The sequence below is a fragment of the Salmo salar genome, chromosome ssa19 (genome assembly GCF_905237065.1).
Source record: "Salmo salar chromosome ssa19, Ssal_v3.1, whole genome shotgun sequence".
NCBI lineage: Eukaryota > Metazoa > Chordata > Actinopteri > Salmoniformes > Salmonidae > Salmo > Salmo salar.
In genome coordinates, this window is record NC_059460.1 from 9,385,142 (window position 1) to 9,409,567 (window position 24,426).

Below are 24,426 nucleotides of genomic sequence, written 5' to 3' on the forward strand. Positions count from 1 at the left end.
CCTTTACCTTTTCCTACTGTAAGCATCTTGAGGAAGTCAGATGTACAGGTTTTTGATAATGAACAAGATTTTTCTCTTTCTCTTCCATTGTCCTCCCAACTTGGCAGTATAGTACAAACACATCCTGAATCCCCTATCAATGCATGCTTTATACCCAGGCTAATGTGCTTCACACACACACACACACACACACACACACACACACACACACACACACACACACACACACACACACACACACACACACACACACACACACACACACTCACTTATACTGTTAATATAATAATAATAATAATAATCTTTATAATCACAGAAAGAAAAAAAACGCCCAGTCCCCAAACAAACTGAACATCTACATCATTGTCTTAAGAATGGGACTGAGAGAGATGAAGGAAAGATGTAGCCAATGTTCTGTGAGACAATTACATCATTAATAGTGATGAAACTGCAATTCTATTGTTCTATCTTTTCCCATAATGTGGGGTTTTTAACAGATGAAATGGAGTGTTACCATAGTTGATCAGAAATAGAACATTAGTAGCAGACGTGAAATTAACTACACTACACTGCCCTCGTCGTTATATAGCTTAGCATTGAACCCATTGCTCCCAAATCACCAGTATTCAGACAAATGTTTAAAGGCATCAAATATATCAAGTTTAATTCTCAGAATCTTCGAGGCAATATTTATTTTTAAATGCATTCGTTGGAAATATCTCTAAAATATGTTAATCATAGTCCCAATCCACTGTAGCAGTCTAATATTAATAATATTTATTATTATTATAATTTCATATAATATTTTATCCAAATAATTATATTCTAAATTGTACAATGGTATAAATAATTTCTGCAGTCCTCATTGTTGCATTAGCCCAACAATCCATGGAAAATCTCGTATTTCCATAAAATAGAAAATTTGGATGGATTTATTTCCAAAGTTATCTAAAGAATTATAAATATCAGAAAATAGCTCATATGATTTTTCCCTAAATCAAAGCAAAAACAAAGAAATGTAAAAATCGTCCTAATATGCCGAAGAGAAAGCCGTAGTTTAAATCCAGTAGAATATCATACTGCTGATGCGCGGTGAAAGAGCAAGCAGAGAGCGCAAACATACACACTCATACACAGTGTAGCATAGCCTACCGGAGTTTGAGACTGCCTCTCGTGTCACCGTGTTTTTTCTGCTCTCTCAGTGCAAGCGATCGATGTCCCTATCATTGTCGTGTCCCAATCCCAGCCAAGATTCTACCTCAAACCAGCCACCATGCAAAAAACACCACAGCCCCTCTCCTCGACTCTCCTCTCTTCCCCAAGTTGCACTAAACAATCACCATGCATCGACAAGTCACCACCGAAGCCTGGGGTAAAACCTCATCACTGGCAATGGAAGGACAATTCATTATGTGGAGAAAAAATATGACCCCACCAAAGCGAATGAAGGAGAGCAAATGGATCTTACGTTTCGGCAAGAGGACAGGAGTAAAGCAAAAATATAACCTATATTCAAGAGTTTGGGCCTCTTATGCTCTTTTTCCCAGTGCCTGTTTTAAGATTTTGTCAAAGAGAAATAAGAACCGTGAGTTTTTGGCTCCAGGGGATCTGCGTGCTATCAGGAGCCAAACGACTGGTCTCTCTCGGCGACAGCCACCCCTGCCTCCGTGCATGTCTACTCCTTTAGACGCAGCAGGTAACAACCCATTTATAGGACCGTTATACATTGATATGCATATTATCGTCTAAAAATACATTTAATGCATCTTTCCAAACAAGAAACAATACATAGGCTAAACGTGGAAATCGTGTTGCTCTTCGTGTCACTTAAGAATGCACCGTGGGTGTTACATGTAACAACAACGTGAGGAAGAGATCGACATTGTCAGAAAATATATGAATGGATACAATGTAGCCTAACTGCCGAACCATCAGTTCCAGCTTTTACAAGTGGTCCAGCACCGGAACCAAACAGAACACTTTCACGGAAAACAGGGAGAAAAAAGTAAAGTAGCCTAGCCTAGAAGACCACGGGAGATCGGACCTCGCGACGTTTAGTCTAGCGCCGTAATTAACCATGCCACACCGGGGAAATACGTGATGTCGTGTAACGATTTGTTTTACGGTGTATGGCATAGGATCAAAATCAGACAAACCCTAGTAAACTTTGAGCGCAGATTTGGCCGAGGTAGCACTGATACTCACGTAAAGGCGTCCGTCTGCCCCCTGACAGTTCTTTGCTGGTAAAACCAAAGCAGGACTTCCACAAACACCTCGATAGGCGATGTTTTCCAAGGCAAAGCCACTCACGAAAACATACCGCATGAAAACAGCTGTTATGCGCGGAGCGCTATTCTGCGGGATCCACTAAGAAAGATAATCGATACTTGACCTAAATTTAACACCAACTAGCCTACTCAATAAAAGTTATAGAAAAAACTTACCTTGATCGCCCCGCAGTTCGCTCCCCTACGTCTCTTGCTTTTGGTTTGAAAACAGTCACATCCAATGGTTGCGAAATATGATAACACAAAAATTGAAAAACGGGAAAAATTTATAATCCTCCCAACTTTATTGGAAAAAATATACAAATGACAGACGGTGTGAAAGCTATCCTTTGGGTCCGATCGGGGAAAGATGTGTCGACTGCAGCCTCGCAATTTCGGTTGTGGAGGGGTAGAGAAACGGCGGAAGGGAAATGAAAATCCGATATGTCTTTATTCTGCTAATTATTATCGTTTTAGCCCTGTTTAAAAAAATGGCTGATTAAGTTGAGTGCGCATGTCTTTGTGTGTCTATTCCCGATATGCACTCTGGGAATGGAAGAGAGAGGGCGAATGAGAGAGGGAGGGAGGGGGGGAGGAGAGAAAGAGAGAGAGGGAGAGAGGTGTAATTAGCGACCTGATCAACAGTCTCCACATTGCAAATGACGGGCTGAGCCCCTGTCTTAAGCAAAGCCCGTAGGACGGAACGCGTCAGATAGACCAAAGTGATCTTAACAGGGGGAAATCTTTACGTTTTACCGCCCGGTCCAACGACATGCAGAAAAATAAAGAGCCATTTCCTCTTAACCAAATAGGGTAGTATTACAGAGAAGTCATGTTTTTTTTTTAATAAAGGTCCGCAGATGAAGAATAATAGCGTGCTGTATTCCACCCTACACATTGCAAGGTTCATATAGAATATGACATTATGTTAAAGCTTTCAGAATGTCAGTGTACATTCCAAATATAGGGATGTGTTTGCTTATTTTGATGTCCTGATTTGAATGAAAATAGGATCATATTTGATCTAGTGGATTAAATAACCTACATTTAATCTTCAGCGATGCACAAATTGAATGGCTTCAGTGGACGCTTGTTACAGATAGATAATAATTTAGTGTGTTTAACTGTGTTGTACATTTTTAAACTGACGGAACACCATATGTAAACAAGGGTATGTTGTCAATATATTGAACACAACATCGACATGTTTATTACATTGATGTAAAACTATGACAAAACAATACAGGATATGTCTGGCTATGAAAAGCAAAAGACAGCATGCTTTAGGCCTATATACAATATACAGAGGAGGCACACACCGGCCTTAACCGAAAGAGTGATATTTATTTTAATATCAATTAGATCCCAACCTCATAATTTGATGCAAAATCAATGAATTAAGATTATACGTAAAACTAAATTACGTTCTTCCATCAGTGTTTCTAAAGATTATGTAAAAGGTTGAATACTGTAGCATGTATTTGACTTATTATAGAGGCCGAAGAAGAACGCAGATACGCGTCTATGGATGTCACGAACATATACATCAGTATTTATGTTAAATAGTAGACTAATGCGCCTACATTACCAACAAAGAACCAGCCTTCAGAAGATATTGGTTGAAAATGTGTATGATGTGTTTGTGATGATGGTAAAACATATCTCTCGTGATGAGTGGAGAGCATAGACTATGCATGCATCACCTATAGAAAATAAAAACAGCAAATAGCCCACATGTGCATCAAAGTCATCAACATATTACAAACTCCCAGTCCACATAAGACGACAATGGGCCTAGCAGAACCAAGCGGACCTCTTCAGATAATGTTAGAACCATTAAATCAAACAAACCATTCAAAGAAATACATGTATGTATACAGAAGTTGCGTACGTCCGTAGTAGGCCCATTGCTCTATTCCCATCCACCCTATCTCTTTTTATTTAACCTTTTCTGTCTCTTAATAGTCGCTACCGAGATAGACCTTACACGGTGTTAATCGTGAAAGGAATCAGGAGATCGCTTCTCCTTCATGAAAAAAAATCGAAGGGGGTGAATTGACTGAGCCGGGGCTTGGGATCGTACGATAAGGCTGTTGGCAGTCAGCTACTTCCTACTGAAGTAGCCTACAACTGAATAGGACCCACCCGGACCCAGCCCGAACCAAGCCCGACCCAGGGCTGTTGGAACCCGGACTACTGGGGGCTGTGACCCGGGTTAAAGGTGTTCAACCGAGGCGTCCCTTTTTTTACCCTGATCCGAGGCTGTGGCTCTGGCGTCCTCCAGGGATTCCAAGCTCTTCTCCCTTGAGAGGCGATTCACTCAGCGGTAGGAGAAGCCAGACAAGCCGCTGCCTGGTTGGACAAACAGCATGGAGCACGAAGCAACGGACGGAGCATTTCTGTTCTCAGAGAATCTTTAGGCTACAGTAGCCTATAATGCAAAACCTGGTGCAATGGACTAAATGTTGTTTTGAATCTTTACCGTTGACGGTTTTATTTCGCATGGATGGAGGACTTTGTAACTATTGATTGATTTTGTTTTTCAAGTGGTCGCTTTTTTGGGGGGGATATAGAGTAGACGCTGGCTGGAGGCCAGATTGGACTATTACACTTTTAGTAGCCATAGCTCTTAGGCGACTGCGAGGGACTTGTCCATGTTGTATACTTTCGCTTGTCTTTTCATTTATTTTCACGGGGGAAATGAGAAAGTAAGACGGATTTAAGGGACTGATACTGCTTATCTTAGCTTCATGCATTTTTAAATCCCCGGGTCGCCTCCCTCTCCCTCTCCCCGCATACGATGCTCTTTCTCCGGGGGCTGCTTGACAAAAGACTGCCTTAACTAATATTTCGCCCCATTGCCATATCGCTGCATCCCCAATTAATAATAGATTGCTATCTGTAAAGTCAGTGTGTATGTGTGTGTGTCCTCAGGTTAAATGATAAAAGGACCTTATACCAATTGAGCTTTTATCAGAATGACCATTTGCATGTGTTTAATTTTCAAACGAAGAAGAAAAATATAACTACTTCTGCATTGCTTTTTGTGAGTGGTTATTACAATAATATGACAATTCTTTTGAAAACTAAGTTTTATATGATCAAATTCCTGAATCTTTCTCTCTGGGTCGTTGTGTTCCACTGCTTTGAGACATGTTTAGCCCCCGGTAGCGGTACTGGGACTGTCCTGCCATAAGGGACTAGGAGGCTGTTTGGTTGGGGGTTCTCCCTGGTCTCAAATCAGATGGTTTCAGTCCAAAGCGCCGGCGCCCTCTGGGGTCCGTTTGACCCTCTCCTCAAAACACACAGACCCAGTGAAAAACCCTCTACCCAACACAATGGCTCATCTCCCTACACACACAGAGCCAGACCCAGAACAGTCTACATTCACAGCAAAGTGCCAAACACATCTCACAAAAGTCAGAGAAGCAACAGCACACATGCATCGTTTGTAAGCAACGGAAACAAGAGGGTCATATTTATTACAAATAAAGTTTTATTTGATCAAAATCCATAACTATCAATGGAAAATTATCGCCAAAAAATAATGGCATTTATGGTAAAATCATGTGCATCAAAATGGTCAGAAATTAATTACACAGGCCTATCAGAAATCACGTAGTAAATTTCATATTTGAATATTGCGTGGCACAGTGAATTTGAATAAAACAAAGGCTTACGATGCAAATTAATTAATTCAAAATGGAAATAATATGCAACTTCTTTCATATGGTTTCACTTGCAAAACACGTTTGCCGAGAGAAAGAAATACTATTCCCATAATTTACAATACACATTACGCACATACATAACTCCACAGAGAAATCTCAAATGTTGTCTCCTTCCATTAAAACACAGAAAAATGTAGAAAATCCGCTACAAATGAACTTTTTTCCCCACTGAAACCCAACCTAAACATTCTCGACGTTTTAATGGCATAGATCCTTAACCAGACAACTCGCATCCATAAAAACACAATCTGTTTCAAACTTCCTTTAAATTCCCAAAAGCACAAACTCACGCAGCAGCAGAAGATAAATAAAAAGTACATGTACCTTTGGTAAAATAGCATTCCGCTTTTCTTCTTTCTCTTACTCTCTTACGCTCAGTAGCGATCCGCTTATAGCATATGGAATCTGTTTTGAAAATGCCTAGATTTGGCACATTGTCATTGAAAAGAGGGGAGCGAAGTGATGCCACTACAGAATAGAGGAAATGAGTTGCGCATTGGACGCAGCCTCCCCTCCACGCGGATTTATCCAACTTTAATTTAATATTCCGCAATCACACAGTGATGGCATATAATTCAAGGAGAATTTCAGAAGAAGGAACTGCTTTGTGTTTTTCCACTAGCATTTCATCTGCAGGAGAGGTGGACAATGCTTTTGTACCTATTATCTGTCCTATTTCTCTTATTTTATTTGTCCCCTTCTGTTTTGATATTTCACAGCAAAACAACATATTTTTATTTGTTTGTATTTAGATCACCTGTGAAGAACTTCCGGCTTATCTGTGGCTCGTGTCACGCTGGAATCATTCCCAACATAAAATCGAGACCCATAAACGCTTGTTTGTAAAACACTGAGCCCAGAATCAATGTATTGGGACATTTCGATCGATTATATAAACGAAAATCCATACGCAACATGAGGCCGATATCAGCCCACTCTTCCGCTCTCTTGAAAGTAGAGGAAAAAATAGATGGGAAAGAGAAAAGACAAAAAGAGAGTGGGATTAAAAACAAAGTTTATGTCAATGTTGTGGCTACTCAGAGTAGCCTAATTCCAGATGGGAAATTATAGTACAAACCCTGATGACAACAATTAGACTAGTGCGTAATCAAAGCGACAACACGTATTACGGATACATTTAAAGGGTCAACTAGCAATTCCAGCCAATATCCCATTTCAGCGTCACATCACAATAATCAGCCGGTTCTAGACGGCCTTTCATCAGGCATTAATCAAAAATGCTAAATCAAATTAGGGGCTATGTATACACTTCATAGCTTGGTGGCATCGTTACCAGCTGAGAAGAAAACAACCCAACACGCTCGTTTATTGCATAAACTGTCGATTAATAATATGCGATATGATTTTAGGGAGAGAAGAGAGGGGAGTTAGAATCACGAGATGTCAATCATGTTACATTTATATGGAATCACAGCTGCTTGCTTCTCCGGACTTGGGGAGGGGTGCGCGAGAGGGGTTAAGGAGGTGTATGGAGGGGGTGGCCACGCACGCGGTGCCATTCTCTTTATTTGATAAGAGGAAATCAATGGAAGAGATTGTAAAGTCTTTAATGGGGCCAGACGCGCGAGCAACGTGCACGGTGTTCCCGGGTTTAAAAGGGGTGCTTGGTGAAAAGTGACTTGCAGAACAGCGGCGCGCGAACGGGTCGATCTGGTGTGGAAATCTACACTAAACTGTACACTCATACACTTGGTCACCTCGCCTCCACCACACACACACACACACACACACACACACACACACACACACACACACACACACACACACACACACACACACACACACACACACACACACACACACACACACACACACACACACACACACACCTCTGTCTCCCCCTCCATCCCTACTTCCATTCAATCTCCCTCACCCTTGTGCCCCCTCCCACTTGGCCCGTGGTCCTCGCCATGCGCAAGCTATTCATTGTTGTTTAATAGACACGCGCGCAGGAGTGTCCTTCTCCTATAAATCTATCTATGGACTCAGAAAGGGCCTCTCCCATATACCTCCACATACCAGACACAAACCTTATCAAAACCACTTATAACCTATAGCACAATAATTTACAAGTCCCGTGTATTTTACAGAAATATGAAGGTGATAATAAGAACAAAATGTCATTTGGTAGACGCACCTGCACTCTTTGTCCCTGTCTTCTGACATACACACACCCACAGAGAGAGAGAAAGCGCGCGCGGAAGAGAGAGAGAGACAGAGAGAGAGACAGAGAGACAGAGAGAGAGAGACAGAGAGAGAGAGACAGAGAGAGAGACAGAGAGACAGAGAGAGAGAGACAGAGAGAGAGAGATAGAGAGAGAGAGAGAGAAAGCGCGCGCGCGAGAGAGAGAGACAGAGAGAGAGAGAGAGACAGAGAGAGAGAGAGAGAGACAGAGAGAGAGAGAGAGAGAGAGAAAGCGAGAGAGAGGCTACTGGCTATTGTGAAGGAGAACAATAGAGGTTGTATCTTCTCCACCGATACACATCTGATACGGAATTCACTAGGATGATTTAGACGTGACATGCTGTCTATGAAATGTGATCACTCGTCCAGAGTGAATCAAATTAGAATAATTACATCTGCATTTCGGAAATGAACTTGAATATTTAACGAATTCATTATGTAAATAATTAATATTAACAATAAAAAAAGAAATACAAATAAAACAAAATAATGATTATGATAATATCGTAATAATAATAATTAATTAAGCAAATCATTAATGTATTCACTTAAATCACACAAACAACAGCACCTGAGATTCAGACTATTCATTAAATAATTTTTTTTTAAACTAATTCAATTCTGCAAATGCTATGAATTAAAAAGCCAAAGCATAGGTTTTCTCTTAAAAATCTTATTCTAAAACTCTCCATGACAACACGAGCCAGAACATGTCAATTTGCTGGACTGCCGCTGTCCACTCTAAAGATGGTCCTCAGATCTCCCCTACCCCTCTCTTGAGGTTAGTCTGTACCCCTCTTCTGGTGCTCAATGGGCCGTCCTCGCGCGGTAAATAACCCGGTTACTATTGGTCAGCACCGCAAAGGCGAGAAGTCAATTCCATGGCAACAGTTTGACAGCTAGGAAACTCGAGCCATCAAAGCTAGAAACGGACCAAATCACAGTCAAGTCAACCAAGCCAAGCCAAGCCAAGCGACCAACGCAAATGCACAGACTCAGTTGATGCCTATTAGACAATTGGAAATTCTTGAAGTGAGGCGTCAAATTAGAAGCAATGCAGTGACCTTGTAGGTTAGGTTTAGAAGCTACATATCACCAAACTATATTCATACATGACAGCCTAATGGTCAACAAAAAATTACCAACAATTATTTGGATTAGGATGACAGTCAACTACCAATAATCAAAGTTTTATGCAGCGTGATCAATTTGTAATTAGCTATACTATTTTTTTAATAACAGAAATATGATTGTTCTCTAGCCAGTGACCAACAGTTGATGCTCTGAATAAGAAAAATCACCTTATTCCAGTTTTCCATAATTACACTGAGGCTATGAAGTAATAATAGGGCAGTAATAATAGGGCCATCATCAAATAATAATCAGATAATAATAATCACATAAGACTATTAAGTGAATCATTTTGAGTGAGGATAAATCTAGAGCTGAGGTCTACCAGATAATGATAACTGATAGTCAATGCTGTGAGAGGATATCTTATACCCGAGTCCATATGGACTAATACACATATGCTAGCTATAGACTAAGGCCTGACTGACAGCACGGAAGGACTCCACATATTAGAGAGGATACATCGCATGGGGCCCTATGAGTGTTGTAAAGCTGAGTCTGTCTATTAATTGATTATCTATGTCCTGCTACAGGATAGAGACAAGTCTAGAAGGAATGTCAATGTAAGTTCTTTACCATTATATTACAAAGAGGATGAGAAAGAGAGAGAGAGCTAGATAGATACGGTATTATTGTATTGTCATGTATTTTCAACGTTTGTCTTCTTGAATAAACTCTTGTTCAGATGCGATACTTGATATGTTGAATACACCATTGAGGAACCTTTCAGGAGTTTAATGCTGGTATGTTTTTTGCTTTGAAATTGTGAAAAGGTGACATTTTGGCCAGTTTCATAAGAACCATCCAACAGCACCCCTCCCTTCAATTAAATACACTTCCTCCAAACAACATGTCACAATCATTCGGCCTGGGGAATTTACTGGCTGATCTGTTATGAAGGCTATGTGTCGTACTCTGGGTGTATGTGTTTTTGTGTGTGTTCTGACCTCAATTCTACATGTACTCAACAGAGAAAAAAGGTGCCTAAAAATACATGTATTTTCACAATCAGTCATCTGAGACGAGAATGATAAATCCTTTCAGAACATCCTACTGAGGGGCAGGATTATGACACATGGCACACAGACAACACGGATGGGTCTATATGCCTCTGCATGTGCCTGCACCTGTGAAATATGTTCTGCTATTATTCTTATTATGATGATTCTTATTATGATTATGCTTATTATTATATTCAAATTCAGTTGAATTTAGTTATATTTTAGGAATTTATGAAAAATTCACAAAAACACACAACGTCACATAAAAGGGAATGACATGATCACAGAGAAAGGTAGCAGGTTTTATAGAGTGCCAAACTAAAATGTATATTTCAACAGAAACAATTAATACTATGGAGGCTTAAACCTGTCCAATGCTTATCAAATGTATGGTATATACAAGAGCTACGATGAGGTCTCATGCAGAGGCCGAGGGAATGCCCCAACACCACAGTTTATGGTTCAACTCGTCAACAAACAGCACACTGTGGCCCTGAACCAATGACGGTTTCCTTGAATAGAAGAGTAAACCACGGCCTCTTCTTTCCCTCTCCCTCCCTCCCTCCCTCCCTCTCTCCCTCTCGCAACCTCTCCACTATCCCTCTCTCTTTTCTCTCTCTGCTTTCCCTCTCTCCCTCGTTCCCTCTCTGAGGCGCTGATACACACCCCTGGGCAGAATCGTGGAGAGTATGGAGGGTTGGCCATGCACAAGGTAAGGGACGCGCTTTGCTTGAATATGCTGGGGTTTTGGGGGGGACGGGGGCAGAGGGGTGGGCTGACAGTTGTTGGTGGGGTTATTATAAAAGGCAAGCATGTGTGTGTGTGTTGTGTGTGTGTGTGTGTTGTGTGTGTGTGTGTGTGAGTTTAAGAGAGAGGGAGGGGAGGCACTCGTTTTTAGGTGTGTCAAAGACCAAATTAGATAAGATGTGATGTGTTCTATTGTCTGCTGCAGTAATAACTCATTTTGGCTTGTGTCATATCTATTGCTTAGTTTACAGCTCATTAATAAGACACATGTTCATTGTAAATAGTGAACATATTATACATGTTGCTAATATGATGGTGTTGTCTGATTAGGCCTCTGGCCTCCCTGATTAGAATTCAGATTGACTCAGACTCCATCTTGTATTCTCAACATAACACACAGTACTGTAGCTACAGCAGCTCACCTGAACACTGGCTATACCTACAGCGCGACCAAGAAGGAGGGAAAGAAAGATAGAGAGGGGAAGAGAGGGACCATTTCACCATTCCCCCCAGTTTAATAGGAGGACAGTTAATAGCCCTTTTTTTATCCCACTCTGCCATCAATCAGAAGGTGTCAGCGCACTGCTGAATCCCGGCTACAGCGGTGTGTGTGTGTGTGTGTGTGAGTGTGTGTGTGTGTGTTCTTCACAGATGACTGATTAGAAAGCCAAAATCACCTGATCCATCTTCTTGGTCACTTTTATTACAGTCATCTTTAGACTGACAGCAACCTGCTCAGTCTCACAACACTGGCCACAGCATATATATTCTCATTCTCTCTTTTCTCTCTCCCTCTATCCATCCCTCTCTCTCTCTATCCTTTTCTCCTTCTCTCCCTCTCTCTCCCCCCCTCTGTCTCTCTCTATTTCACTCATTCTCTCACTTCACTGGGCAAGATGAAGGGATGCAGCTGCAAGGAGGTGTGGAGAAGGAGAGAGAGAGAAGGCGAGAGAGAGAGAGAAAATAATCTCACTATTGTTTGAGTGAAGTGTTCTGCATCCCTATGCATTTTTCCAGAGATAGGGAGAAAAGTATTACTTCTGCTGTCTTACACTGCGTGAATTCAGTGCATGTGTTCTCAGGTAGAGAATTAATGTAAAATGATGTATTTCAGCAGGATACTCTGGTTATGGTGTATTTACAGTAATGGCTTATGAGCATGTCTGAAGTACATGTACAACTATAACTATACATTTTGCACAAATAAATAGCATAATATAGCTTATTTGGTATGGTAGCTATGTCGTATAAGGAGAAGGGTTGTTAGCTCTGCTTACTAAGAAAATACATCAAGATTAAAGCTAAATCAAAGCTAAAGTTGTAAGTACTGCTTAACTACAGGTAATCAGATAATCACATAGGTTAATTACCTACTCTTGGAAAAAAAATATTATATCTAGAACCATAAAGAGTTCTTCGGCTGTCCCCATAGAAGTACTCCTTGAAGAACCCTTTTTTTGGTCCAGGTAGAAACTTTTTGGTTCCAGGTAGAACCTTTTTAATTTCCATGTAGAACTATTTCTGCAGAGGGTTCTACATGGAATCCTAAAGGGCTCTTCCTGGAACCAAAAAGTGTTCTACCCTGAACCAAAAAAGGTGCTCCCATGGGGATAGCTGAAGAACCCTTGTGGAACCTTTTGTTCTAAGAGTGATACATTCCATAGAGCGCTACACTGTGAAGTCCGTCTCCTATTAGCAGTAGATAACGCCTCTCATTCTAGAATATAACCAAATAAAACCTTTCAGGTAGTCTTGTCTATTAGTCCTGAATAATCCAATCACTTTGGCCAAAGAGGTAATACAAGAAGAAGCAGCAGTTTCCATGTATAGAGAGATCGTGTGGTAATCCTGCCCATCACATTCTGAAGCCTCTTGTCTCGTCTGAAGGATAGCCCAGCACGGTTTACCCTTCTGTGTGTGTTAGCATGTGTGTGTCTCTCTAAAGAACACCCCTGTGCCTCCACAGAGCCAGAGATATGCTAATACTAACTGACATCAATCTGAGGAACATCAGCAGAGGTAACATGTGTCTAAGATTACATTTACAACCATCTGAGCGCAGACACACACACACACACACCAACGTGCACAAACACGCACACACATACACGCATGGACACACGTGCAAACACACATGCAAGCACGCACGCACGCACGCACGCGCACACACACAGAGTAAAAGTGGGTCACGTAAAACAAGCAATCGTGTGTTTGGGAGACAGCCTGCCATTTGCAATGTCCTCAAAAAACAACTGATTGAACAGCTTGTCGAAATATTAAGACTCACATTTGAAACCTTCAGAGTCATCTTAGAGGCCATAGTATTCTATTTGAACAAATGGTTTCTTTGTTTTGTGGGCTTTCTGCTTAAATACTGGTTGCTTTGATGGCTGACATAAAATAATATTTCTCTCTTTCGCCCTCCTTTGTTCAGTGTTTAAATTTGGAGAGTTTTTTGGGGTGTAACTACGTCATCGGTTTATAGGCCTGTGATTTCCATTAGAAGACAACCTGGGTCACACACACACACACACACACACACACACACACACACACACACACACACACACACACACACACAAGCACACACACACACACACACACACACACACACACACACACACACACACACACACACACACACACACACACACACACACACACACACACACACATACAATCAAGCATGAACACAACCTGGGTCACATTGGATCCATAAAGGTCTGACTTCTGAGGAAAGGGGCCGGTGTAAAATATATATCTCGCTGTAGAGACAGTGATTTAGATGCACAAGCGGATAGGCGCAGACACACGCACACACGCACACGCACACGACACAACACACACACACACACACACACACACACACACACACACACACACACACACACACACACACACACACACACACACACACACACACACTATGGGTGTATAGGAAGTAGTAGTAATGGTAGCAGCAGCTGTGGCCAGATAACTAAATGCACATGATTGTGTGTCAGATCCCATAGACCTTCTTAACCATAGGGGTTGGATTAGTGTGTGTGTGTGTGTGTGTGTGTGTGTGTGTGTGTGTGTGTGTGTGTGTGTGTGTGTGTGTGTGTGTGTGTGTGTGTGTGTGTGTGTGTGTGTGTGTGTGTGTGCAGCCAGGTCGCTCAAGATACACTTTGAAATCCGACGTCCGTCCAGGTACCCAGGACGTATGGAGATGCCTTGAAAACCGGCCAATAGGGGCAATGGGGAGCGCAATTACTAGCAAGTAGACTTGGGTTTTATTAGGGCATTAAGAATGGGGGTGGCAGATGGGCGTTAGCAGCGAGCTCTGGGTTCAAACCTGGTGATGGGCACATCTTTCTTTTGTTTCTGTTTTAACCCGATCCCAAACCTTAACTCTTCACTTAACCATTCAGAATTAATGCTTCAACTTAACCAGCCACGAGACATCGGCGACACCAGCGGTGCAACCTGGGGGTGCAGCTGCAGCAGGAGGAGCAACCCAGGCTGTCCAAAACATGTCGAAATGTGACTTTTGGAGAAACATCTAAATTTGACATTTGGAGAAACGTTGAGAAACATCAGCATCTGAAGTGGGTGTGTTAGTTCACTGAAATTAAAAGGAGCTCACAGACTTAAGGAAGTCCCTGTCCAAGTTCAAATTACTCCTCACACACTCTCACTCACAAAAACATTCAGGCCAACACATTGTCTCATGGATGCACATACAGTAAACACACCCTCACTGGAATATAGTGACACTAAATGAATGCACGTGCATATACAGTATGCAGACACAAAACACAGAGATCCTTGACGATAACCCTCTCTATACACACTAGTAGACGAAGGCCATATATCTACGTTCAAAAGATTCAGAAACCCACATAAGGTCTCATAGTGTTAAGTTATTCTTTTCTGTATGTGCAGCTTGTATTGTGAACAGCCCTGTCACCTGTGATACAAGTCAGTATTTGACGTCCATCCATGTCTGAGGACATGGGGAGATACTCTCGAGTTTCGCAGCGGTCTAAGGCACTGTATTGCAGTGCTGGAGGCATCAAAACAGACGCTGGTTAGTTTCCAGGCTGTGTCACAGCCGTCCGTGTTCGGGCGTCCCATAGGGCGGCGCACAATTGGCCCAGCGTCCGCCCGGGTTAGGGAAGGGTTTGGCCAGGGGGGTAGGCCGTCATTGTATATAAGAATTTGTTGTTAACTGACTTGCCTAGTTAAATAAAGGTTAATTAAAAACATTTTAAAAATGCAGTGGAAACCGGCCACTAGATGCAACAGTGAGCGCTGTTACTTTCAAGTAGGTTTTGGTTTTGCCAGGGAGTTGTGGACAGGGATGGTGGACGGGTGTAAGCATTTGTCTCTGATTCCAAAGGTTGCAAGTTTAAATCCAGCGATAGAAAGTTGTTTTTGATGTTTTTCTTTTCAGCCTATCCCAAACCTTAACCCGTTACCTTAACCATTCAGAGTTGATGCCTAACCTTCAAAATTCAGAGTTAATGCCTAAACTTAACCTTAAATCTGATGTTTGCAACAACTTCAACATTTGACGTTTGAATAACATCGATAAACGTCTAATTCTGACGTGAGATTGTGAGAGCTGGTAGATTGTGACACCACACATATTCCCACACTAGCCAGGGGATGAGGGGACACAGAGGAAGGGTTTGAGTCGGTTGATGACAAGCCGTAACTAGCGTGAAATTCCCTCTAGATTAAATGTCCTGGGAGCAGTATTCCATTCTCCCAATGCACACACACACACACAACACACACACGCACACGCACACGCACACACCATGGCTTCCCTTTGGCACAGGAAACACAGATAAATCCTGGGGAAAACACACACAAATTCAGACACAGACAAAACTCGCAAACGCTCTGAGGCTCGCCGAGACAAACAGCACATCAAACCTCAGCCGGCAAAACTCTTTCTTTATCCCACTGGCATGGAACACACACGCACGCACGCACACACACACACACACACACACACACACACACACACACACACACACACACACACACACACACACACACACACACACACACACACACACACACACACACACACACACACACACACACACACACACACACACACACACTAGCGGGCAAAAGACAGGTCGGAAGTTAAATGAGAAGCATGTTTAGTTTCTAACCACTGGGAGAACACAGTACTTCACAGCCATGGAATTCATGCAGTGGTGAAAAACACTTTAAAGTATTACTTAAGGAGTTTTTTGGGTATCTGTACTTTACTATTTATATTTTTGACAACTTTTACTTTTACTTCACTACATTCCTGAATAAAATAATGTACTTTTTACTCCTTACATTTTCCCTGACTCCCAAAAGTAGTTGTTACATTTTGAATGCTTAGCAGGAGAGAAAATGGTTCAATTCACACACTTATGAAGAGAACATCCCTGGTCATCCCGTGCCTCTGATCTGGGAGCTCACTAAACACAAGTGCTTTGTTTGTAAATTGTGTCTGAGTGTTGGAGTGTGTCCCTGGCTATCAGTCTGGTTTGCTTAATATGAGGAATTTGAAATTATTTATACTTTTACTTTTGATACTTAAGTATATTTTAGCAATTACAATTACTTTTGATACCTTACTTAATATATTTAAAACCAAATACTTAAAAACTTTGACTCAGGTAGTATTTTACTGGGTTACTTTCACTTTTACTTGAGTCATTTTCTATTAAGATATCTTTACTTTTACTCAAGTATGACAATTGGGTACCTTTTCCACCATGGATTTAATGTCATACTGTAGTTCACCAGGCAGGTCACCCATGATACACGTCAGTATTCCATCCATGTCTGAGGATGTCGGAAGAGGAAGAGGACGAGGCAACCGGCCACTAGGGCCAACAGTGAGCGCTGTTACCTTGAAATAGGCTTTGGTTTTGCCAGGGCGTTGTGGACAGGGATGGTGGATGGGCGTGAGCATCTGCATCTGATTCCAAAGGTTGCATGTTCGAAATCTAGCGACATAAAAAAAATGGTTTTCAGCCTATCCCAAACCTTAACCCTTACCTTAACCATTCAGAGTTAATACCTAACCTTAAGAATTCGGAGTTGATGCCTAAACTTAAACTTGGACGTTTGGAACACATTTGGAACAGCCACGAAATTTGATGTTTGAGACAATGAGAGCTTGTTGAAATCCCAGCTATGGATGTAATGTACATACAGGCAATTCCCTCCCTGCACATACACCTGTCTTTGGGTAGGTTAGTCTCTCTTCTCACCTTCATCCCGTCCTGTTAGGGTAGACCCAGAGATGTCAGGCTGTCCATCTAGGCAGAGACGGGAGCACTTTGTGGGACTAGACACTAGATTTCAGGTAGACAGGAGAAGGACAGATAAGTGGAGGAGGGACTGAGCAAGGGAATGAGGCGATAGGGAGCAGGCCAGACTGATTAACTTTATGCAGGTTTGTGTCTCTGCTACCTGTGGTTCTCTCTCGTTTTCAATTTTTTCCTCTTTCGCTTTCTTTCTCTCTCTCCGTCGCTGTCTGCTGGCTACTTTAGGCCTGGTATGTGGGGACGGAGGGATAGAGTGAGAGAGGGACAGAGGGACAGAGGGAGAGAGGTAGACGGAGAGAGGGAGGAGGGAATAGAGGGTTCAGTCTCAGGGCATGTAAAATGCATAAGCTGCATTTGAAAATAATTAAATTCGGCTGGCAAGCGCCTCATCGCACAACCTCTCCCTTCCCTCTTTCTTGGTTTCTTTCCTTACCCCCCTTCTTTTTGTGGGTGAATGTACCTTTTGTGACAGGCAGGTTGAAGGCCCAGGAGACAGATAAATGTGAATCTCTGGTTGTGTGTTTGTAGAAATGCTACTAAGTGCATCCACTTTTTTGTTATTGTTCATATTTGTGTCTTAATATATTTTTTATAATACATGTGGCTCACATGCATTTCAAATTGATGTTGTTGGTATATGCCCAAAAAACGAACTTAACATACAATAGATATACTTACAGTATATACTGTATGTCCCTGCTTGTTAAAACTATCCAAATATTATCCAAATATCTCACCGGTTTGTCAAAATACCAAGCATTCATACACAAAAGTAATGGTCATTGTCTGTCATGTTTGCAGGATAACTGATAAAATGTTCCTGTTTCCGTTCTAGACAAAAAAAAAGCATCTTTGGCTTGATATACAGTTGAAAGTACTAAGTGAATTCAAATGTGCATTTTTGCAATATAAGAACAGTCCTGATTTTCAAACACAGTCTACCTGTAGATTGTTCTAAGGTAAACATTTATACAATATTCATTTCTAACCAAAATGACACCCACATTTAATTCCCTGGTGATTCCCCTGTGAGTCAGTCAGTCAGTTCCTTAAACCTATTGATTCAGCCGTAAAAACCATTCCGCTTACCAAAGAGAAAAAAGGTTTACAGCATGTATTTTCATATCAACTCCCTACCACGTGTTTCCCTACCCAGAGTAATGTACTATAATTATGTTAGACTTATGACCTTTTGCAAACTGAAAAAAAAATGCCTTCAACATCTTAATTTGATCCATTTCAAACAAGGGAGGCAGAATCTAAAGAGGCCGCATTCGACATATTAAAAGTGGTTGGTTGCCAGGGAAAGAGACTCTGTTTTATATTTTCACTTCATATTCTTCAATAAAAGGCTCTTTGTTGTCTACTGCCTGACAGACTGTAATGAGAAACATTCCATTGTAACAAACATTATTTTTGCAAAACTGAATTTCATCCATTTTCGTCCAACTTGTTTTTTTTCCACTAGATTCAAAGCATTCAGCGCAGGATACACATGTACACTTCCATAAACAGACACACACGGAGGGAACACACACGGCAGAGAGAGAGAGAAAGAGAGAGGGTAGGCCTCAGCTGGCTCCTTAGGCAAGAAGAGACATTATTTACTAGCCAATAATGCCAAAACATGGTCAAATCAATGAGGGACACACTACTAAACGAGAGACAATGTGGCGGCTACTTACACATGCTATTCTAACCTGTCTGTGCTCACAGGGTAAAGGTGTGGCATGCATTCACTGCATATTGGGACATCATATTCCTGAATCTACCTGTAATGCTAGAATGTCTTTAGAGATCCTCCCGTTACATCACATACATTAGATGCAAGGTGAATGCATGCATCTTTCTATGGAGAAATAAACAGTGGATTGCCCATAATATTAGACAGTTTAAACTCGGTTTTAAAATTACTGTATGCAATGTGTGGATTCACATTGAATTGAATGTTAAGAGAAAGGCAGGCTCTGCTGTGGTTATACCATTGATTTGTGTGTGTGTGTGTGTGTGTGTGTGTGTGTGTGTGTGTGTGTGTGTGTGTGTGTGTGTGTGTGTGTGGAGTGGGACAAGCAGGTACTTGTTGTAAACTCTCACTCTCTGGTTGTTAAACTATGAGTGAATCTGAAGTCGTAAAACCACTGAGACTGGATTTAGTGCACACACACGCACACACACACACACACACACACACACACACACACACACACACACACACACACACACACACACACACACACACACACACACACACACACACACACACACACACACACACACACACACACACACACACACACACACACAGACACACACACACACACGCACACACACGCACACACACGCACAAATGCACACATGCACGCACACACACACACACACACACACACACACACACACACACACACACACACACACACACACACACACACACACACACACACACACACACACACACACACACACACGCTGTTGCCATGGCGTCTGCATGTGTTTGCGTGTTCCTGTCACATGTGTGTCATGTTCTGAAGGGCGTGGTAACCTGCATGGCCAGCACCTGTCCACACGGATAACATGCCTATTACACTCTAACAACACAGACCAAACCAGCCTCGACCAAACATGGACCATACACGATATGAGTAGCCTCTGTCTTAGTGAATACGTGGTCATTTTTCCATCGTAAAATCATAATCATACCGTTATAATGATATAGTGGTCTATTATAGCTCAAACAGTCACAATGGTTGGGATTTCAGGAGGACTAAAATAAGTCTCAAACTACATTGAGAATCCCAACCCCCCTCTGATGACATAAAGAACCCTTCTAGGTAAAATGCAACTACTGCATTATACACATTATACACACTTTAGGAAATCTATATTCACAGAGAACAGGAGTGTTGTGTTCAATGGGGTACAACGCCCCTGCTCTGTTAATGGGATATGAAGGAGGGGTGATTGAGTGAAATGTGCTGGAGAGATTGGGAGGAATTTCAGTGCAGGAAAATGAGGAGGAGATTGGTACGAATAGGAGTCAGCGTTAATGTAGCATTCCCTCTGTGATCAGCGTGGCCACAACAAGAAAATCCACTTAGAGAACCATCCTGCATCAAGCCTCCATGTAGAACCTAGCAAGGCCATGGAAAGCATTGAATATGATCATGATATTATACAGTTGAAAGAAACCGTAGTTTTCAAAAGATAATAACAAACTTTATTTTATTGTAGCACTGACTAAAGTTTGTCTTGCAATGATCGCGTTATGTTGTTGTCTCACCGTCCTTTGTAGTGTACATACACACTAAATTACTCTGGATAAGTGCATTTGTTATATTACTAAATTGTGAAATATTTTAAAGGAATAGGATACAAACCATTGTATTTTTTTATCATGGTACAGCCAACTCAAAGAAATGACTGTATCAAAGGAAAAAATAGAAAGCTTCCTCTGAATTGAAAGTCAGAGTGGACATGCTACCATTACATAGCTCTGGATGACTTGAGAGGCCTTCTGTCATATGAATTTCCTCTCCTTTCTTCAGTTTTCCATAATTTTCCGGCACGGGCGCACAATCAGCTCCTTTCCCCCCTCTCTCCATGTGCATTACCTCCAAAGAGAATGTTTCAATGGGATTGCGATGGCCAGTTAGCTCTGCTTTGATCCACACTACTCTTTGAGGACTCCATTGTTCCTGATTTGCTAGCTGTGATTTTCTAGCCTGAACAGAGAGAGGAAAAACTACCTTTGGCACCCGGACGAGGACTGTGTTTGAAACGCCACCTTATTCCCTTCCCTCTATAGTACACTATTGTAAGCCAGTGTTGCTCTGCACACTGATTTCCCTCCTGTTACTATGGTCTCATTGGTAGTCCCTTCCTTTAAGATATGTGGCATAAGATATCTGGAGTTATCGTACCAACTGGAGTTATGTATTCTCTGTTCAGTTGTTTTTTGTTGTTGCGTGGAATCGCGCTGTTGCTATGCTAATATAAGTGAAAAACAGTCCTGGAGGTGAACATTGATTAGCTTCCTTCTCATTTACACATTTGATTGTCTGGCTGAAAGACACAGATTTAACAGAAGTCAAGGAGAGTGTTATTGACTTACACTCCACACCAGACGATTCCTCCCTCTTTTAGCCAGGGAGAGAACATCGAGGTCTCCTCCCAGATACAAATGAACAATTTATTTTCCATTTCTTCCCCAAACCCTCATCTGTAGCTTTATGCTTTGAAGTGGGAGAGAGAGAGAGAGAGAGAGAGAGCGAGAGAGAGAGATGGGTGGAGTTTGGAGATGGCATGCTACTGTGTTAGTCTTTAAAGAGGCCTCACACGTTTGTTGCATCGGGGAACACAACACCTTCAAGGTGAAACTGATCAATCAAACAGTCCGCTCCCTCGTGGTGAAAAGTGGAAATGTAGAAGGGGTGTGTATGGATTGTTAATACTAATGTTGGAGTCAACCAATGGGTGTAAAGTAAATTGAATTAAACAAATTCAGGAGGGCATTTTCAAAACAACATTGAAGTCCATATTATTGTTTTCATCGACAGAAGTATTCTGGTTTCTGATCTAAATACACACAGACCAAGGTGAGGAGTTTCTGTTTCCGTAGTTATATCCTACAAACCAACAAAAACAACGGATCAGTTGCTCTGATTAATTTGGCAAGCTAAACCGCACATTCCATTCCATCCACATCTCAACCTTCTCGTCTTTATGTTGAACCAAGCTAAACCGCACATTCCGTTCCATCCACATCTCAACCTTCTCGTCTTTATGTTGAACCAAGCTAAACCGCACATTCCGTTCCATCCACATCTAAACCTTCTCGTCTTTATGTTGAACCAAGCTAAACCGCACATTCCGTTCCATCCACATCTCAACCTTCTCGTCTTTATGTTGAACCAAGCTAAACCGCACATTCCGTTCCATCCACATCTCAACCTTCTCGTCTTTATGTTGAACCAAGCTAAACCGCACATTCCGTTCCATCCACATCTCAACCTTCTCGTCTTTATGTTGAACCAAGCTAAACCGCACATTCCGTTCCATCCACATCTCAACCTTCTCGTCTTTATGTTGAACCAAGCTGAACCGCACATTCCGTTCCATCCACATCTCAACCTTCTCGTCTTTATGTTGAACCAAGCTGAACCGCACATTCCGTTCCATCCACATCTCAACCTTCTCGTCTTTATGTTGAACCAAGCTGAACCGCACATTCCGTTCCATCCACATCTCAACCTTCTCGTCTTTATGTTGAACCAAGCTAAACCGCACATTCCGTTCCATCCACATCTCAACCTTCTCGTCTTTATGTTGAACCAAGCTAAACCGCACATTCCGTTCCATCCACATCTCAACCTTCTCGTCTTTATGTTGAACCAAGCTAAACCGCACATTCCGTTCCATCCACATCTCAACCTTCTCGTCTTTATGTTGAACCAAGCTAAACCGCACATTCCGTTCCATCCACATCTCAACCTTCTCGTCTTTATGTTGAACCAAGCTAAACCGCACATTCCGTTCCATCCACATCTCAACCTTCTCGTCTTTATGTTGTACCAAGCTAAACCACACATTCCGTTCCATCCACATCTCAACCTTCTCGTCTTTATGTTGAACCAAGCTAAACCGCACATTCCGTTCCATCCACATCTCAACCTTCTCGTCTTTATGTTGAACCAAGCTAAACCGCACATTCCGTTCCATCCACATCTCAACCTTCTCGTCTTTATGTTGAACCAAGCTAAACCGCACATTCCGTTCCATCCACATCTCAACCTTCTCGTCTTTATGTTGAACCAAGCTAAACCGCACATTCCGTTCCATCCACATCTCAACCTTCTCGTCTTTATGTTGAACCAAGATAAACCGCACATTCCGTTCCATCCACATCTCAACCTTCTCGTCTTTATGTTGAACCGGGGAGGAACTTTTCTCAGACACTGACTGAACACAAACAAACAAGCCAAGAGGAAGAAAGAGAAGGATAGAAAACTCATCAATTGTCCATCTGAAGGATGACATCTTTTGTAGTCTCTCTGTCATCTCTGCAGTCTGCTAGAATGGACAGCGCATCGCCTCTCTGGCAAGACTGCTCCCCTGATGTCCCATGGGACACCTCTCTCTCCACCCCCACTCTCTTTCTCTCTCTCTCTCTCTCTCTCTGGCATCTCAAGACTTTATGAATTAGTTACTACGTCCTTTCTTTTCTCTCTACTTCTTTCTCTTTTTCATTTTCTCCCATCGCATCTGTGAGCCTGGAAGCGTGAAACCAACACCTGCCCTGAGACAAAGAGGTTGGAAGAGAGAGAGGCCATCAGAATTCTCTCTCTCTCTTTCGCTCACTCTCTCTTCGTCTGTTGAAGTGCTCCCAGGAATAAAAAGCTATGTGAAAAAAAAACTATATAGATGTATTCTTTAAAAAGAAGGAAAAAAGTTTTCTCTCGCATTTGTAAATGAAACACATCTGTGTGGAGGGGAAGGCCTCCACCTCCTCCACCCCATCACTCCATCTCTCTGTGTGTGTGTGAGATGGATCAAGTCCTTTGTGACCATTTGCCTGAACCTAAACTAACTGGCGGGGGAAGTGGCGAGCGGGATACACACACACACACACACAGTTTTACAGTGTTAAATGTTAAACTTATATTTAATGTATGACATTTCACACAAATCATCCGGCCACAGACATGACCCTGGGGTATGCTGCAGATTGCTTTTTCAGTGCCTCAGCAGCACAGGCATTATCCATCCCAGAGCAAAGCCTTTGAGTTGGGAGAGGTGAGACGTACTGCTCTGGCCATCCCACACTGGAACACAGTTCTCTCTCTCTCGCTCTCTTTCTCTCTCTCTCTCTCTCTCTCTCTCTCTCTCTCTCTCTCTCTCTCTCTCTCACACACACACACTCTCACTCTTTCTCTCTCAATTTTTCTGTCTTTCTCTCTGTTCTGTCTTTCATTGCTACCCTACCCCTCTTGTTCCTAGTCTCTCTCCCCCCCTCTCTGA

At 42.1% G+C, this 24,426-nt stretch overlaps 1 protein-coding gene and 1 long non-coding RNA gene across 6 annotated transcripts in view; one reads left to right on the top strand and one right to left on the bottom strand.

Moving 5' to 3' along the window:
- zfhx4 (zinc finger homeobox 4) overlaps nucleotides 1–6,461 on the bottom strand; it is a 129,392-nt gene extending 122,931 nt beyond the window's left edge. For 3 of the 4 annotated variants that reach the window (XM_045702079.1, XM_014157162.2, XM_045702077.1), the window contains exon 1: nucleotides 2,445–2,933. The gene's annotated coding sequence lies outside the window, so the exon portion shown is untranslated. Of the gene's footprint in view, nucleotides 1–2,444; nucleotides 2,934–6,322 lie in introns of those variants that run through there. The other variant, XM_045702078.1, reaches the window with a different exon arrangement.
- The window catches only part of LOC106578400 (uncharacterized), a 51,046-nt gene continuing 27,791 nt past the window's right edge, over nucleotides 1,172–24,426 (top strand). For both annotated transcript variants that reach the window (XR_001322453.2, XR_006760679.1), the window contains exons 1-2: nucleotides 1,172–1,696; nucleotides 10,989–11,048. This is a non-coding gene — a long non-coding RNA (uncharacterized lncRNA). The remainder of the gene's footprint in view (nucleotides 1,697–10,988; nucleotides 11,049–24,426) is intronic.